The sequence below is a fragment of the Elephas maximus genome, chromosome 8 (assembly GCF_024166365.1).
Source record: "Elephas maximus indicus isolate mEleMax1 chromosome 8, mEleMax1 primary haplotype, whole genome shotgun sequence".
Classification (NCBI taxonomy): domain Eukaryota; kingdom Metazoa; phylum Chordata; class Mammalia; order Proboscidea; family Elephantidae; genus Elephas; species Elephas maximus.
The window spans coordinates 58,638,280-58,655,804 of NC_064826.1; the positions used below are offsets into that span (position 1 = coordinate 58,638,280).

General features: G+C 38.7%; 1 long non-coding RNA gene across 1 annotated transcript in view; it reads left to right on the forward strand.

Moving 5' to 3' along the window:
- Positions 1–17,525, forward strand: part of LOC126081665 (uncharacterized) — a 342,294-nt gene that overhangs the window by 299,438 nt on the left and 25,331 nt on the right. The gene's annotated exons all lie outside the window — the stretch shown is intronic.

Below are 17,525 nucleotides of genomic sequence, written 5' to 3' on the forward strand. Positions count from 1 at the left end.
GTGTATAGAACATAAGAATCATATATAAAACTTGGAAGCTTATTTTATAATAATATCAAATTTTACAGGAACAGCAAAGGTAACATACAGCTTAGTAAATTTACATGTTACTGCTTGGGAGAATGGAGTAGTAGATAATTAGTGGGCCAGCACGAGGGCCCATTTCTTTCACATCTGCAAAAGCATATGGAGAAGCCAAGATGCACTTAGAGGAGCTCGCCTCTGTGGGAATTCTCCCAGAATTCATTGGCTTCATATTTTCCTTAAAGAGTGGATAAAGCCATCTACAATATTAGTAGTATAAAGAAGGTACCACCTCTCCTGATTTCCATGTAGGCAGATTTAGAATCCAGGTAGAAAGAAAGGTTGTAATATTGAACCATTTATTAGTAATCTTTCAAGCAAAGAAGAGAATGGAATTCATTATCTGTCATTGAGGATGGGGTATAAATTAGGGATAAATCACATGAAAAGAATAAATTAGAACATTACCAAATGCTAAGTCAGAGCAACCTGTGGGACAAGAAACAGATGTGTTGAAGCTTCCATGCCTGAAATTGAATTCTGGGTCCACTTTTTTACTAGCTGCCTAACTTTGGTTGAGTAACTTAGACTATCCATGTCCTTAGTTTTTCATTTTTATAAAATGTGCATTATAATCACTTCCAAGTAGAATTATTGTGGCAACTAGATGAAATCATGTATACAAACTGTCTAAAATAATGTCTAAATCATACTAGGGGCTCAATAAATGGTCTTTATTATGGGAAAGATTGGAGCCCTGGTGAAGGATTGTTAAGAGCTCGGCCGCTAACCAAAAGGTCAGCAGTTCAAATCCAGCAGCCGATCCCTGGAAACCCAATGGGGCAGCCCTACTCTGTCCAATAGGGTCACTATGAGTTGGAATTGACTTGAGGACAACAGGTTTGGTTTTTAGTTTGGATTATGGGAAAGGTTAGCAGATGTTAGTATCCCTCAAAAAAATCATTGGGCTAGGAATATAACAACAGCTCAGTCTCAGTCTCTTCCTTCAAGTAGCTTATAGGCCACACTAGGTGTAGATAGTCCTAAAAATGAATAAATACATGAAACTACAAAACAGGAGTGGTAAGTTTTACCTGAAGGCTTAGGGAAAAACAAAGTCTTCACCAAAATGGTAATGCTTGAATTTAGTGTTGAAAGATGTTTATTAAACAGGCTTTAGAGATCAGAATCCACTCCATGGCAAAGAATTTGGGTTTAGAGTGTGTGATGGTAGTAATCCAGGCAGAAAGAGCATAATAATCAAAGGCAAGTTCAAGAAACTGCACGTAGTTTAGTATTGCTGAATGAAGATGTGACTTGATAAAAGGTCTAAGAATGAAAAGTTAGACAGGTACCAGATCATTTAGGGTCTTACATTTCATGTTGAAGAGTTTAAACTTCATCCTGGAGGGCTTCAATTGGGGAAGTGACATGATCATATTTCACTGGAAAAATATTTATGCTGGTGGCAGTGTGAGATATATATTAGAGAGGAACAAGAATAGAGGCAGGTAGAGTAGTTAGAAGACTAATGTATTTGTCTAGTTGACATATAATGGTGGTCTAAGCACATTATGGTATATAAGAGAAATAGAAGGAAGAATCAGCAGATTTTGATCACAGTCTGAAATATGGGGTAAAGGAAAGGAATTTCAGGTACATTTTTAAGATCAGTGTCATTGAATAAGAGAAGTGAGAGTTCCAAAAAAAAAAAAAAGAACCCATTGCCGTTGAGTGGATTCCAATTTATAGCAACCCTGTAGGACAGAGTAAAAGGAGGAATCAATCATGTCAAGTGTTAAGACCATTGCCCTTCAGTCAGTTATGACTCATAGTGACCCTATAGGATAGGGTACCATAGGGTTTCCAAGCTTGAAAAACCATTATGGAAGCAGACTGCCATACCTTTCTCCTAGAGAGTGGCTGGTGGATTCGAACTACCAACCTTTTGGTTTGCAGCTGAGGGCTTAACCACTGTGCCACCATGCCTCCAAGTGTTAAAAAAAAGGTCAGATATAATGAAAACTGAGAAAAAATAATTAGGCTTTGTAACTAGGCTATACACACATAAACATACATGTAGATATTGTACATGGATGAAGGTCTGGGAAGATTAATGGCAATTATAATAATAGTTGTGGCAGGTAAGACTATAGAAAACTTTCACTTCCTACATTTAGAGTAAATTATAATTATTACTTAAAAATCAGACAAGAATGAGGAGTTCAAAAAAAGAATAAATTAATGTGCTTTTATTTGTTTGTTTTTAAAGCACTGGAGTGAAGAGATTGACTATCTCTTAAAGTAAAACTAATGTGGTCCAAATTTGGATCAATTTAGACCCAGAATTTTCTTAAACATACAGAAATTTACTTAGTGTATTTTCACTGCATGCCATTTTATCAGAGACTTCATGATGACAGCATCGAAACTTAATTTTTAGTTTTAAATTATTTAATGAAATTAAAAATAGCTTAACTAAACTTCTGAGGAGTTAAAAGTACAGGGGATTATGTTTTCAATTTTACATTAATATAGCAATAAAATTACACATTTAATGCAAGGGATGAAAGGTTATTGGGGGCATTTACCTGAGCTGTTTTAGTGCCATGATGGGCTGTAGGGACCTGTGTGGAGTGAATGGGCAGTGAAGAACTTGAGGATAACACCACATTGGGGATGACTGGGGTTTATGTATTTGTTTTAACACAGGGAAGAGCTAAATGTGCATACACACTGTGGAGAAGGAGCCGTGAAGAGGGGATATTTGAAAAGACAGAGGAAAGAGGGTATAATATATGGAGCAAATTCTGTTCCAGACGAGATGGGGGACAGCAGATGGGATCATGGTCATAGGTGTAGGGATTGGCCTGAAACAAGACCAAGGGACATTTTAGCCTCTGAGACTTTAAAGTACCACTGAAATGAGACCCTGACGCTTGTCAGGGAGATGTAGGTTCTGGTATTGTTGGGAAATAGAACACACAGCTCTGTCTTCTAACTGTTTTTACGTGCATTTAAACTATTTTAGGCACATTTAACTATTGGCCACGAAGCATTTGAATCAGCTCATTTTAAGATTCCGTTTCATGCAATCTTAGCTGAAGTAGATATAGTTAGATTTTGGGGACTAATGTTATCTTTCTGACCCTGTCCAGTGCTTAAAATAAATGTCCTCTTGTCTCTCTCATTATTTTATAAATGACATAATTCTTTCTAGTTAACAGGATAATAGAATTCTTCCTCCAGTTTTTACTATCTCACTGTTCTTCTGCTTGTTCATCTATCACAACTGTGATGTTTAAATTGCTGTACTTCTTGCGCAAAATTTCACAGAAACAATCAAACAAACAGGAAAAAAAAAAAACTCACAGCATATTTGGGTGAATCTCATTCAGTATGGAATCACATCTTCTTTCTATTTAACAAAATCTCACTCTTTGTAAGGAGACTACAAAAGTGGTTTAGAATAGGGGGTCAGCAGTGGGCCAATTCCAGGCCACTGCCTGATTTTTGTACATAAGATACACGAACTAGGGGTGGAATTTACCTTTTTAAATGGTTGAAAAAAACCAAAAAAAGAATTTTCAAGAGCTGTAAAAATTATATGAAATTAAAATTTTAGTGTCTATAAGTAAAGTTGTATTGAAACACAGCTACAGTCATCCATTTATGTATTGTCTATGGCTACTCTTCCTACAATGTCAGAACTGAGCATTTATGGCAGAAACTTGTATTACTTGCAAAGGCTAAAATATTGACTATCTGACCCTTTACAGAAAAAGTTTGCTGATCCCTGGTTTGGAGGATGGTCCCTGTATATATTATTTTGCTATATACTTAGCCTTTTTTCTTCTTACTTTTTAGTGGACTTAAGGTAAAGGAGCAAAGTTTTGACACTATTTAAAAATGTTTGGCATATTAACATGCTTGATAAACCGTTTTGTGGTTCAGATGCTATCCCTCACATTAAAAAACAAAAAAAAAAACCCAGTGCTGTCGAGTCAAAAAGTGTTCGGTTAATATTTATTGAGTTCCTATGCAGCTGTTTGCTAGATATCATGAATATAATGGAATCCCTGAGTAGCACAAACAGGTAAGTGCTTGACTACTAGCTAGAAGGTTGGCAGTTCAAACCCACCCAGAGGCACCTCAGAAGACAGTCCTGGTGATCTGCTTCTGAAAGATCACAGCCTTCAAAACTTTATAGAGCAGTTCTGCTCTGCACACATGGGGTTGCCATGAGTTGAAATCGACTCCATGGCAACTAATAACAAGGAATGTGATGCTGAGTCAGGTAAATAAGTATAGTATAGTATACTACTTGACTCTGGAGTCAGACAGTGTCAGTTAAAATTCTAGCTTTCTTTCATGCTGTGTAAATTTAGACAAGCTTCTTTGGTTTCTCTATCTGTAAAATGGGATATTATCCTTACTTATCTCAGAGCTCTCTTTTAATCCTCCAATGAGATAATTCATGTAGTGAAAGTATACGGGACATAAAAAAACCAGACCCTTTGCCGCCAAGTAGATTCTAATTCATAGAGACCCTATAGGACAGAGTAGAACTGCCCCACAGGCTTTGAAAGGAGTGGCCCGTGCTGACCTCCCAAACTGTGCGAGCAGACACAGTGCAACAGAGGCCTTCCTGGCCAGCTGCTCCTCCCCCAGTCACTGCATGATTCACATTGGTTAAACCCTTCTATGCCCACCAGGGAGCTGATGGTTCCTGACCCGCTGGAGGAACAGGCCAGAGGCACAGCCCCTGACCTCTGTCTTTGAAAGGCAAACCTTTGAACCCCAGGTTACAGTCTGTGCAGATTGCAGCTGCCTCACCCATCTTGGGAAGGCAGCTGTTGCTCCATAACCTCCCCTGGAGTTCCCGTCCTACAGTCCACGCCTATGAAGTCCCTCCCCAGAAGATGGTGGCTGTGCCTTAACATGTATGCTTCAGAGCTCTTGCCATCCAGTGGGCAGAAGATGCTGGAGCCCCTGCCCTCTTGAATCCTTTCTGAAGGTCAAGTGGAAATCAATCCAAGGATGCCCAGTGGCTTTGAGGACAGCCAGAAGAGGGCCCCCATAAGATTTTAATATAATAGGCTTCACTGGAGTTGGTTGCAACTAATAACTTAGGATTCTGTGTAAGTAGGCTTTGTATCCCCAGAAACTGCCTGTATATAATATGATATTCACTGCCCAAGTCATATTAAGTCCTATTTCACAGAACATACAGTGCATGTAGAGCGAGGCATGACTATGTTTTGGATTTAGTAATATATTACCTAATGCAGGAAACCCCAGGAAACCCTGGTGGCGTAGTGGTTAAGTGCTATGGCTGCTAACCAAGAGGTTGGAAGTTCAAATCTGCCAGGTGCTCCTTGGAAACTCTACGGGGCAGTTCTCCTCTGTCCTATAGGGTCACTATGAGTCGGAATCGACTCGATGGCAGTGGGATATGCAGGAAACCCTGGTGGCATAGTGGTTAAGTGCTTTGGCTGCTAACCAAAAGGTCAGCAGTTCGAATCCACCAGATGCTCCTTGGAAACTCTATAGGGCAGTTCTACGCTGTTCTATAGGGTTGCTATGAGTTGGAATCAACTCGATGGCAATGGGTTTGGTTTTTGGTTTTTTACCTAATGCAGCATGAAAAATTACACCAACACTTAGAAGTTTAACAACATTTTTTATCTCATAGTTTACACGGGTCAGGAATTGGTATGGCTTAGCTGGGTCCTCTGCTTCATGATCTCCTGCAGGTTTGAATCAAGGTGTTGGCTATAGTCATCTCAGTGCCAGATTTAGGAAGATCTACTTCCAAATTCCTTCATGTGACTGATGGCAGTAACTGGTTCCTAACAGACTATTGGATGGAGGCTCAGTTCCTTGCCACACTGGCATTTCCAACAAGGTAGCTTGTTTCATCCAAGTAAGCCAAGAAGGCAATAGAGAGAATCCAGCAAGAGAGAAGTTGTGGTCTTTTATAACCTAATGATGGAAATGACAATCCATTTTTTGCTGTACTCTATTCATTAGAAGGAAATTACTAGGTCCAGTACACACTCAAGGGGAGAGGGTTATGGAAGAGCATGGATACCAGGAGGTAGGGATCATTGAGGGCTTTTTTTTTTTCTTTTTTTCTTTCTTTTTGTTGTGTAACTGTTCTCACCCTCCTTTTCCGATTTGTTTCTCCCCCATTAAAGTAAATTTACTGCCCCCTAAGGTTCCTATCTAATCTCTCTAGTTGCTTTTGTCAATTTGATACCATATAGATAGTTCTTAAAAGATCATAATGCTTAAGGCAGACATTTTTAATGAGTTAAGTTAAACTATTGTTTGGTTTTAAGAAGAATTCAGGGAATATTTTTCGTTTAAGGTTTAAAGATTATCTCAGGGCAATACTTTCAGGGGTTCATCCAACTTTCATGGCTCCAAGAAGTCTATAAGAATTTGAAATTCTGCTCTATATTCCCACCCCTTTTTTATTGTACTTTAAATGAAGGTTTACAGAACAAACTAGCTTCTCATTAAACAACTAATATACATATTGTTTGTGACATTGATTGTCAACCCCAGTGACATGTCAACATTCTCCCCTTCTCAACATTAGGTTCCCCATTACCAGCTTTCCTGTCACCTCTTGCCTTCTTGTCCTTGCCCCTGGGCTGGTGTCCCCATTTAGTCTCATTTTGTTTTATGGGCCTGTCTAGTCTTTGACTGAAGGTTGAATCGCAGGAGTAACCTCATTACTGAGCTAAAAGGGTGTCTGGGGTCCATACTTTCAGGGTTTCTCCGCACTTTGTCAGGACAGTAAGTCTGTTCCTCTTTTTTTGAGTTAGAATTTTGTTCTACATTTTTCTCCAGCTCTGTCCAGGACCCTCTATTGTGATCCCTGTTAGAGCAGTTGATGGTGGTAACCGGGCACCATCTAGTTGCGTTGGACTCAGTCTGGTGGACGCTGTGTTAGTTGTGGTCCATTAGTCCTTTGGAATAATATTTCCCTTGTGTCTTTGTCTTTGATTTTCTTCATTCTCTATTGCCCCAGACAGGGTGAGACCAGTGGAGTAGCTTAGATGGCCGCTTATAAGCTTTTAAGACCCCAGACACTACACACCACACCAAAATAAAATGTAGAACAATTTCCTTATTAACTATGTTATGCCAATTGAGCTAGGTGTTCCCCAAGATCATGGTCCCCACAACCTTGAGGGCCATCTTCGAAAGCTGCTGACTATAAGTAGCTGTACAATAACCTTTTATTTTTCTCATACAAAAATTTATATACACCTTGCTTTACACTCCTAATTGCCCCCCCGCCCCATGAGACAGAACACTCCTTCCCTCTGCTCTCTCCTTTCGTGTCCATTTGGCCGGCATCTAACCTCCTCTGCCCTCTCATCTCCCCTAAAGACAGTAGATGCCAACATAGTCTCATGTGTATACTTGATTCAAGAAGCTCATTCTTCACCAGTATCATTTTCTATCCTATAGTCCAGTCCAATCCCGGTCTAAAGAGTTGGCTTTGGGAATGGTTTCTGTCCTGGGCTAACAGAAGGTCTGGGGAGCATGACCACCGGAGTCCTAGTCTCAGTCAGACCATTAAGTCTGGTCTTTTTACGAGAATTTGGGGTCTGCATTCCACTGCTCTCCAGCTCTCTCAGGGGTTCTCTGTTGTGTTCCCTGTCAGGGCAGTCATCAGTTGTAGCTGGGCACCATCTAGTTCTTCTGGTCTCAGGCTGATGTAGTCTCTGGTTTATGTGGCCCTTTCTGTCTCTTGGGCTCATAATTACCTTGTGTCTTTGGTGTTCGTCATTCTGCTTTGCTCCAGGTGGGTTGAGACCCATTGATGCATCTTTGAAGGCCGCTTGCTAGCGTTTAAGACCCCAGATGCTACTCTCCAAGGTGGGATGCAGAACGTTTTCTTAATAGATTTTATTATGCCAGTTGACTTAGATGTCCCCAAACCCCTGCCCCTGCTATGCTGGCCTTCAGAGCATTCAGTTTATTCAGGAAACTTCTTTGCTTTTGGTTTAGAGCAATTGTGCTGACCTCTACTGTACTGTGTGTTATCTTTGTCTTCACCTAAAATAGTTCTTATCTACTCTCCAATTAGTGAGTGCCCCCTTCCCTCCCTCCCCCGCTTAACCGTCAAAGAGTATTTTCTTCTCTGTTTAAACTGTTTCGCCAGTTATTATAATAGTGGCCTTATACAACATTTGTCCTTTTGCAACTGACTAATTTCAATCACCATAATGCCTTCCAGATTTCTCCACGTTATGAAATGTTTCATCACTGTTCTTTATCGATGCATAGCATTCCATTGTGTGAATATAACATAATTTATTTGTCCATTCATCTGTTGATGGGCACCTTGGTTGCTTCCATCTTTTTGCTATTGTAAACAGTGTTGCAATGAACATGGGTGTGCATATATCTGTTTGTGTAAAGGCTCTTATTTCTCTATGATATTTTCCAAGGAGGCGGATTGCTGGATCCTATGATAGTTCTATTTCTACCTTTTCAAGGAAGCATCAAATAGATTTCCAAAGTGGTTGTACCATTTTACATTCCCACCAGCAGTGTATAAGTGTCCAGTCTCTATACAACCTCTCCAACATTTATTATTTTGTGTTCTTTGGATTAATGGCAGCTTTGTTGGAGCGAGATGGAATCTCATCGTAGTTTTGGTTTGCATTTCTCTATCGTGAGCATTTCCTCATGTATCTGTTAGCTACCTGAATGTCTTCTTTAGTGAAGTGCCTGTTCATATCTTTTGCCCATTTTTTAATTGGGTTATTTGTCTTTTTGCTGGGTGGGTTTTGGGTCTTTTTGTTGCTGAGTTTTTGCAGTATCATGTAGATTTTAGAGATCAGGCTTTGATCTGAAATATCATAGCTAAAAACTTTTTCCCAATCTGTAGGTAATCTTTTTACTCTTTTGGTGAAGTCTTTGGATGAGCATAGGTGTTTGATTTTTAGGAGCTTCCAGTTATCTAGTTTCTTTTCTGCATTCTTAATAATGTTTTGTGTACTGTTTATGCCATGTATTAGGGCTCCTAACATTGTCCCTATTTTTCCTTCCATGATCTTTATAGTTTCAGATTTTATACTTAGGTCTTTGATCCATTTCTAGTTCCTTTCTGTGCAAGGTGTGAGGTATGGGTCTTGTTTCATTTTTTTTGCAGATGGATATCCAGTTATCCAAGCACTATGTGTTAAAAAGACTGTCTTTTCCCCCATTTAACTGACTTTGGGCCTTCGTGAAATATCAACTGCTCATATGTGGATGGATTTTTGTCTGGATTCTTAATTCTTTTCCATTGGTCTATGTATCTGTTGTTGTACCAGTACCAGGCTGTTTTGACTACTGTGGTGGTATAATAGGTTCTAAAATCAGGTAGAGTGAGGCCTTCCATTTTGTTCTTATTTTTCAGTAATGCTTTCCTGATCTGGGGCCTGTTTCCTTTCCATAAAAAATTGGTGATTTTTTTCTCCATCTCTTTAAAAAAATGCCTCTGGAATTTGGATCGGAATTGCATCTATAGATGACTTTTCATAGAATTGACATTTTTGCAATGTTCAGTCTTCCTGTCCATGAGCAAGGTAGGTTTTTCCGCTTATGTATGTCTCTTTCGGTTTCTTCCAGCAGTGTTTTGTAGTTTTCTTTGTATATGTTTTTACATCTCTGGTAAGATTTATTCCTAAGTATTTTATCTTCTTGGGGGCTACTGTAAATGGTATTGACTTGGTGATTTCCTCCTTGATGTTCTTTTTGTTCGTGTAGAGGAATCCAACTGATTTCTGTATGTTTATATTGTATCCTGATATTCTGCTGGACTCTTCTATTAGATTCAGTAGTTTTCTTGAGGGTTCTGTAGGGTTTTCTGTATATAAGATCATGTTATCTGCAAATAGAGACACTTTTTCTTCTTCTTTGTCAATCTGGATGCCCTTTATTTCTTTATCTAGCCTAATTGCTCTGGCTAGGACATCCAGCACAATACTGAATAAGAGTGGTGATAAAGGGCATCCTTGTCTTGTTCGCGATCTCAAGGGGAATGCTATCAGACTCTCTCCATTTAGGGTGATGTTGGCTTTGTATAAATGCCCTTTATTATGTCGAGGAATTTTCCTTCTATTCCTATTTTGATGAGAGTTTTTATCATGAATGGTTGTTGAACTTTGTCAAATGCCTTTTCTTCATCAGTTTATAAAATCATGTGATTATCTTTTGTTTTATTCATATGGTGGATTACATTAATTGTTTTCCTAATGTTAAACCACCCTTGCATACCTGGTATGAATCCCACGTGGTCATGGTGAATTATTTTTTTGATATGCTGTTGAATTCTATTGGCTAGAATTTTGTTGAGGATTTTTGCATCTAAGTTCATGAGGGATATACGTCTGTAATTTTCTTTTTTTGTGGCCTTTGCCTGGTTTTGGAGTCATGGAAATGCTGGCTTCATAGAATGAGTTTGGGAGTATTACATCCTTTTCTATGCTCCAAAATACCTTTAGTAGTAGAGGTGTTAACTCTTCTCTGAAAGTTTGGTAGAAATCTGCAGTGAAGCTGTCTGGGCCAGGGCTTTCTTTTATTTGGGAGTTTTTTGATTACCTTTTCAACCTTTTCTTTTGTTATGGGTCTATTTAGTTGTTCTACCTCTGTTTGTGTTGGTTTAGGTAGGTAGTGTGTTTCTAGGAATTCATCCATTCCTTCTAGGTTTTCAAATTTGCTAGGTACAATTTTTCATAGTAATCTGATATGATTCTTTTAATTTCAGTTGTGTCTGTTGTAATATTGCCTCTCTCATTTCCTATCTTATTTGCTTCCTCTCCTGTTTTTCTTTTGTCAGTTTAGCCAATGGTTTATCTATTTTGTTATTTTTTTCAAGGAACCAGTGTTTGATCCTGTTTATTCTTTGAATTGTTTTTCTGTTTTCTATTTCATTTAATTCTGCTCTAATTTTTATTATTTGCTTTCTTTTGGTGCCTGAGGGTTTCTTTTGTTGTTCTCTTTCATTTGTTCCAGTTGTAGGGATAATTCTTTGATTTTGGCCCTTTCTTCTCTTTGGATGTGTGCATTTATTGATATAAATTGGCCTCTGAGCACTGCTTTTGCTGTGTCCTAAAGATTCTGCTAGGAAGTGTTTTCATTATCATTGGATTCTATGAATTTCTTTATTCTATCCTTAATGTCTTCTATAACCCTTTCTTTTTTGAGCAGGGTATTGTTCAGTTTCCAAGTGTTTGATTTCATTTCCCTGCTTTTTTTGTTGTTGGTTTCTACTTTTATGGCCAGAGAAGATGCTTTGTAATATTTCAATGTTTTGGGTTCTGCTAAGGATTGCTTTATGACGTAATGTATGGTCTATTCTAGAGAGCTTTCCATGTGTGCTAGAAAAGAAAGCATACTTGACTGCTGTTGGGTGGAATGTTCTGTATATGTCTATGACATCGAGTTGGTTGCTTGTGGCATTTAGATCTTCCGTGTCTTTATTGAGCTTCTTTCTGGATGTCCTGTCCTTCACCAAAAGTGGTATGTTGAAGTTTCCTACTATTTATGTGGATCTGTATTTCTCACTTTTCAATGCTGATAGAATTTGTTTTATGTGTCTTTCAGCCCTGTCATTGGGTACATAAATATTTAATATGGTTATATCCTCCTGGTATATAAAAAAAAAATTGTCCCTTTAATCATTATATAGTGTCCTTCCTTATCCTTTGTGGTGGATTTAACTTTAAAGTCTATTTTGTCAGAAATTAATATTGCCACTGCCGCTCTTTTTTGATTGTTGTTTGCTTGGTATATTTTTTTCCATCCTTTGAGTTTTAGTTTGTTTGTGTCTCTAATTCTAAGGTGTGTCTCTTGTAGGCAGCATAGAGACGGATCATGGTTTTTAATCCATTCTGCCACTCTCTGTCTCTTTATAGGTGCATTTAGTCCATTTACATTTGGTGTAATTACGGATAGGTATGAATTTAGTGCTGTCATTTTGATGTCTTTTTTTGTGTGTTGTTGACAGTTTCTTTTTTCCACTTAATTTTTTTGCTGAGTAGGTTGTGTTTATATATTGTCTTTTCTTCTTATCCATTGTTGTTGATCTTGTATCTGCTAAGTCTCTATTTTTTTCTTGTATTTTATTTTGATGTGTAGGATAGTTTGTCTCCTTTGTGGTTACGTTAATATTTACCCCTATTTTTCTAAATTTAAACCTAAATTTTACTTCTTTGTATGGCTTTGTCTTCCTCTCCATTTGAAAGATCTATGACTATATTTCTTAGTCCCTCTTTATTGTTTTAATGTTGTCTTCTCTTACATGGTAGCATCACTGTTTTGAGTGTTTTTTTACCTTGATTTACTTTTGTGATTTCACTGTCTGTGTTGACATCTGATTGCTCTGTCCAGAGTTCTTATCTTGGGTTGATATCTGATATTATTGATTTTCTAATTAATGAATTCCCTTTAGTATTTCTTATAGTTTTGGTTTGGTTTTTACAAATTCCCTGAACTGCTGTTTACCTTGAAATGTCCTATTTTCACCTTCTTATTTCAGAGATAGTTTTGCTGGATATATGATTCTTGGCTGGCAATTTTTTTCCTTCAATGCTTTATATAAGTCATCCCATTGCCTTCTTACCTGCATGGTTTCTGCTGGGTAGTCCGAGCTTTTTCTTATTGACTTTCCTTTGTAGTGGACTTTTCATTTATCCTTAGCTGCTCTTAAAATTCTCTCTTTATCTTTGGTTTTGGCAAGTTTGATTATAATATGTCTTGATGACTTTCAGAAACCCTGGTGGTGTAGTGGTTAAGTGCTACGGCTGCTAACCAAAGGCTCGGCAGTTTGAATCTGCCAGCACTCCTTGGAAACTCTATGGGGCTGTTCTACTCTATCCTATAGGGTTGCTATGAGTTGGAATCGACTCAATGGCACTGGATTTTACTGGGTTTTGATGACTTTCTTTTAAAATCTACCTTGTATGGAGTTCGATGAGCATCTTGGGTAGATATCTTCTCATCTTTCATGATATCAGGGAAGTTTTTGGCCAACAAATCTTCAACAATTCTCTCTGTATTTTCTGTTATCCCTCCCTGTTCTGGTACTCTAATCACTCATAGGTTATTTCTCTTGATAGAGTCCCACATGATTCTTAAGCTTTCTTCATTTTTTAAAATTCTTTTTTCTGATTTTCTTCAAATATATTTGTGCCAAGCGGTTTATCTTCAAGTTCGCCAATTCTGCCTTCTAGTTGCTCAGTTCTGCTCCTCTGACTTTCCACTGAGTTGTCTAGTTCTGTAATTTTATTGTTACTCTTCTGAATTTCTGATTGCTATCTGTCTATGGATTCTTCCAGCTTCTTAAATTTTTCATTATGTTCCTGAATAACCTTTTAAATTTCTTTAGCTGCTTTATCTGTGTGTTCCTTGGCTTGTTCTGTGTATTGCCTGTTTTTCTTCCTGGTATCTTGAAGGGTTTTGCATATTAATCTTTTGTGTTCTGCATCTGGTAATTCTAGGAAGGCACTTTCATCCAGAATTTCCTTTGATTCTTTGTTTGAGAGTTTGTTGAAGCGATCATGATCTGTCTCTTTATGTGATTTGACATTAACTGTTGTCTCCGAGCCATCTATAAGTTATTTTATTAGTTTATTTTTGCTTACTGTGTCGTAGCTTCTTGTTTTGTTTTGTTTTGATTTGATATGCCCAAATCAGTTGCTTGAATGGGCTAACTTGATTATTTTCATCTTCAAAGCTGCAGCTGTTATCAGGTATATCAGTCTAGGAGTCCATTCATTTTTCTTGTAGGGATTCAGCTCATGTGTCCAGGTAGTTGCTCATCAAGTGTGTGGTACAGGCTCTGTACTAGAGTCTTAGAGGGGCAGGGGTGATTGGTGTAGGTACCAGTATCTTGTTGCAGCAGGGGGGGCACTCTTTGAACAAGGTAGGGGGCTGAGAATCATCTGCAAAGTGTTTCTGAGGAAAACGTGTCTGTCTTCCCTAGAGCATACAGGTGGGTGGGTTCTGCAGATGGACCATGGGCACCCAAAGTTTTTGGTCATAAGGACTGGGAGGTACCAGTTATCCTCGGGCCCCTGTCGTGGGTGGCTGTGTGACCTGAGTAGAGCCACCAGTCCTTAGGGTTCTGATGTGGGTAGGTGAGGACTCTGTTTAGTAGACAAAGCAGCGTCAAACATCAAACACCCACCTCTCCATCACACAGCTGAAACTGTTGTAGTCTGCCAACAAGGGTCTATTCTCCTGAAATAGGCCCACACAGGTCCATGCAGGGGGGAAAGGTACTCAAAGTCCACAGACCATTTATGCCTGGACAGAAGCCACTTCTGTCCTGAGCTCCTCAGGTTAGGGGAGCTGGGAAATTATCTTTTCCCCAATTGTGAGTTTATCCCTTCTCCAAGGCCAGGAAGATGGCTCTAGGTGCTCAACAGGGTCTATCTCAGGCCCAGGGAAATCAACAGCCACTGAAGCATGCTTGGGGGGGGGGGCATGGTAAATATGTATGCAAGTACTTAGCTTTTGTCAAGAATGTCATTCTTCTCTGGTTCCAGAGGTGTGAGTAGGCTGTGTGGCTGGCTGCTTCTCTCTGAGAAAAGTGCAGCAGAAGGCTAGTACCAGCCTGCCGCAGCTGCTCCCAGGAATGGTGCCTGAGGGCTTCTGGTGATTCAGTCCCTTAACTCCTCTATGCTGCTGAACTGTCTTTTCCTCCCCCTGCCGCTCAGTCTGTTCTCTAACTTTGCCTTTGATGTTCAGCGCTCCTAGCTTGTCATAAATATAATCGTTTCACTTGTTTTTTTGGTTTTTGTTGTAAGAGGGCTTGCCGGAAGCATTTTCTATTCCTTCATGTTGGCCCCACCTGTACTATTATCTTAGTGCGTATTTGAAAAACACTTATTTTCCATTTAAGTTATAGTGATATATTTTCACTTATGAAAAAATGTATTAAATATTTTGAGTCAACTTAAAGAAAAATTAGGTAAACAATAATAGACCATACATGTCTATTGCAAAAATCATGAAGGTAAGACATAAACTACATTCATCCGGGGAAAATGATGTACTTAAATGGGTGGCACTGTATGTATTAACATTATGTGCTCTTTCTTACTACTGCTGTTCATATTCCCTTTGGATGCAGGCCACTAGGATCTGCCTGGCAGCTACTTCTAAAAAAAGTACAGTCATGCTTCACATAAAGTCTGTTCTGGCAATGTCTGACTGCATATACCTCTGTGATCCCATAAGGTTATAATAGAGTTCAGAAATCCATATCAGAGAAGGGACACAGCAGATTTAGGCATGTCACACTTCACGATCACTACAATCCTCAAAAACAAGGAAAAAATTCTCTAAGCTGTTAAAGGATTGGCTCCACTGAAAGCTACAAGGCTAACGAAAATGCAAAAGCAACCTATATTAAATATGAGGAAATTGCTAATGATGTGGATTGAGGACCAAAACAAAAGCAAATCCCTCTCAGCACATTGACAATCATTGCTAAGGCATGAAGCTTGTTCTAGGTGCTTAAAGAAACAGTAGAACCAGGCTGCGATATCAGGTTTAGTGCTAGCTGAGGATGATTCAAGTGCTCCGAATATTTTTTGCTGCAATATATGAAAGTGAGTAGTGAGCGTGTGAGTGCTGATGGGAAGGCAGCAGAAGAATTTTCTGTAAGCTTAGGTAAACTAATTGTAGAGGGAGGTTATTTACCCCCAGAACATTTTTAATATGGGTGAAACCTCCTTATTCTGGAAGTGAATGCCTGAAAGGACCTTCATCCATAATATGTTGTATCCACAATTTGCAAATCACATAGTGTCCTATTTCATAGAACGTATTGTGGATGTTAAGTAACACATGACTGTATAGTTAAAAAACATTCACTAGGTACCTTCAAAAGTGTCATTTGAAAACTAAGAAACAAGGATCCATGTATTTATTCTTTATTTTGCTGAAACTCATGAATGATGAGCTGCTGTAGCAGCAGTTACAGCAGCAGTAGAATTATACAGAATGAAATCTTCCTTCCTTTTCAGGCAGCTGCAAAGTTTGAATATTAATTCTCATATTATGTCTACCCCAAATAAAAGATGTAATAACAGAATGGAATTGAAGAAAAAATGCTCATGGGAATTTTTATGGAGAAATTTTGAAATAGATGCTTAGGTTTTTGACAGTGTTGGTATCATTATGAGATCTTTTCCTGCTTTGAGAGTAATGGAGTGCCAACTGTCTAATTCCTCTTGCATATTCCTCAACAGAACATCTTCCCATGGAAATGGATTTTAGATTATAAAGTGGAATCTGAAATATTTAGGCTGAGCTGCATGAAAGAAAAGGAAAACACCAATGAGTTCCTGTCATTAGTGAAACCGTAATCTGTTTCTTCAGAGTCTTTTTCTTCTCCCACGTGTCTGTCAGTTTGTTGTACTGTGGGGGCTTGTGTGTTGCTGTGATGCTGGAAGCTATGCCACCAGGATTCAAATACCAGTAGAATCACCCATGGCAGACAGGTTCTACCTGAGTTTCCAGACTAAGACATACTAGGAAGAAGGGCCTTGTGATCTACCTTGAAAAAAATGAGCCAGAGAAAACCTTATGAATAGCAGCAGAACACTGTCTGATAATAATGCCAGAAGATGAACCCCTCAGGTTGGAAGGTACTCAAAAGATGACTGGGGAAGAGCTGCCTCCTCAAGGCAGAGTTATCCTTAAAAATGTGGATAGAGTCAAGCTTTCGAGACCGTCATTTGCTGATGTGGCACGACTCAAAATGAGAAACAGCTGCAAGCATCCCTTTATAATAGGAATGTGGAATGTACGAAGTATGACTCTAGGAAACCTGGAAATTGTCAAAAATGAAATGGAACGTATAAACATTGATATCCTAAGCGTTAGTGAGCTGAAATGGACTGGTATTGGCCATTTTGAATTAGACAATCATATGGTCTACTATGCTGGGAATGACACCTTGAAGAGGAATGGCATTGCATTCATTATTAAAAAAAAATTTTTTTTTAAGATGTATCCTGAAGTACAATGCTGTCAGTGATAGGATATTATCCATATGTCTACAAGAAAGACCAGTTAATACGAATGTTTTTCAACTTTATGTACCAACCACTAAGGCCAAAGATGAAGAAATTGAGGATTTTTACCAACTTCTGCAGTATGAAATTGATCAAACATGCAATCAGGATGCACTGGTAATTACTGGTGATTGGAATGTGAAAGTTGGAAACAAAGAAGAAGGATTGGTAGTTGCAAAATGTGGCATTGGTGATAGAAAAGATGCCAGAGATCGCATGATAGAATTTTGTAAGGCCAATGACTTCTTCATTGGAAATATCTGTTTTCACCAAGAGAAACGGCAACTGTACAAGTGGGCCTTGCTGGATGGAATACACAGGTATCAAATTGACTTCATCTGTCAAAAAATATGATGAAAAAGCTCGATATCATCAGTCAGAACAAAGCCAAGTGCTGAC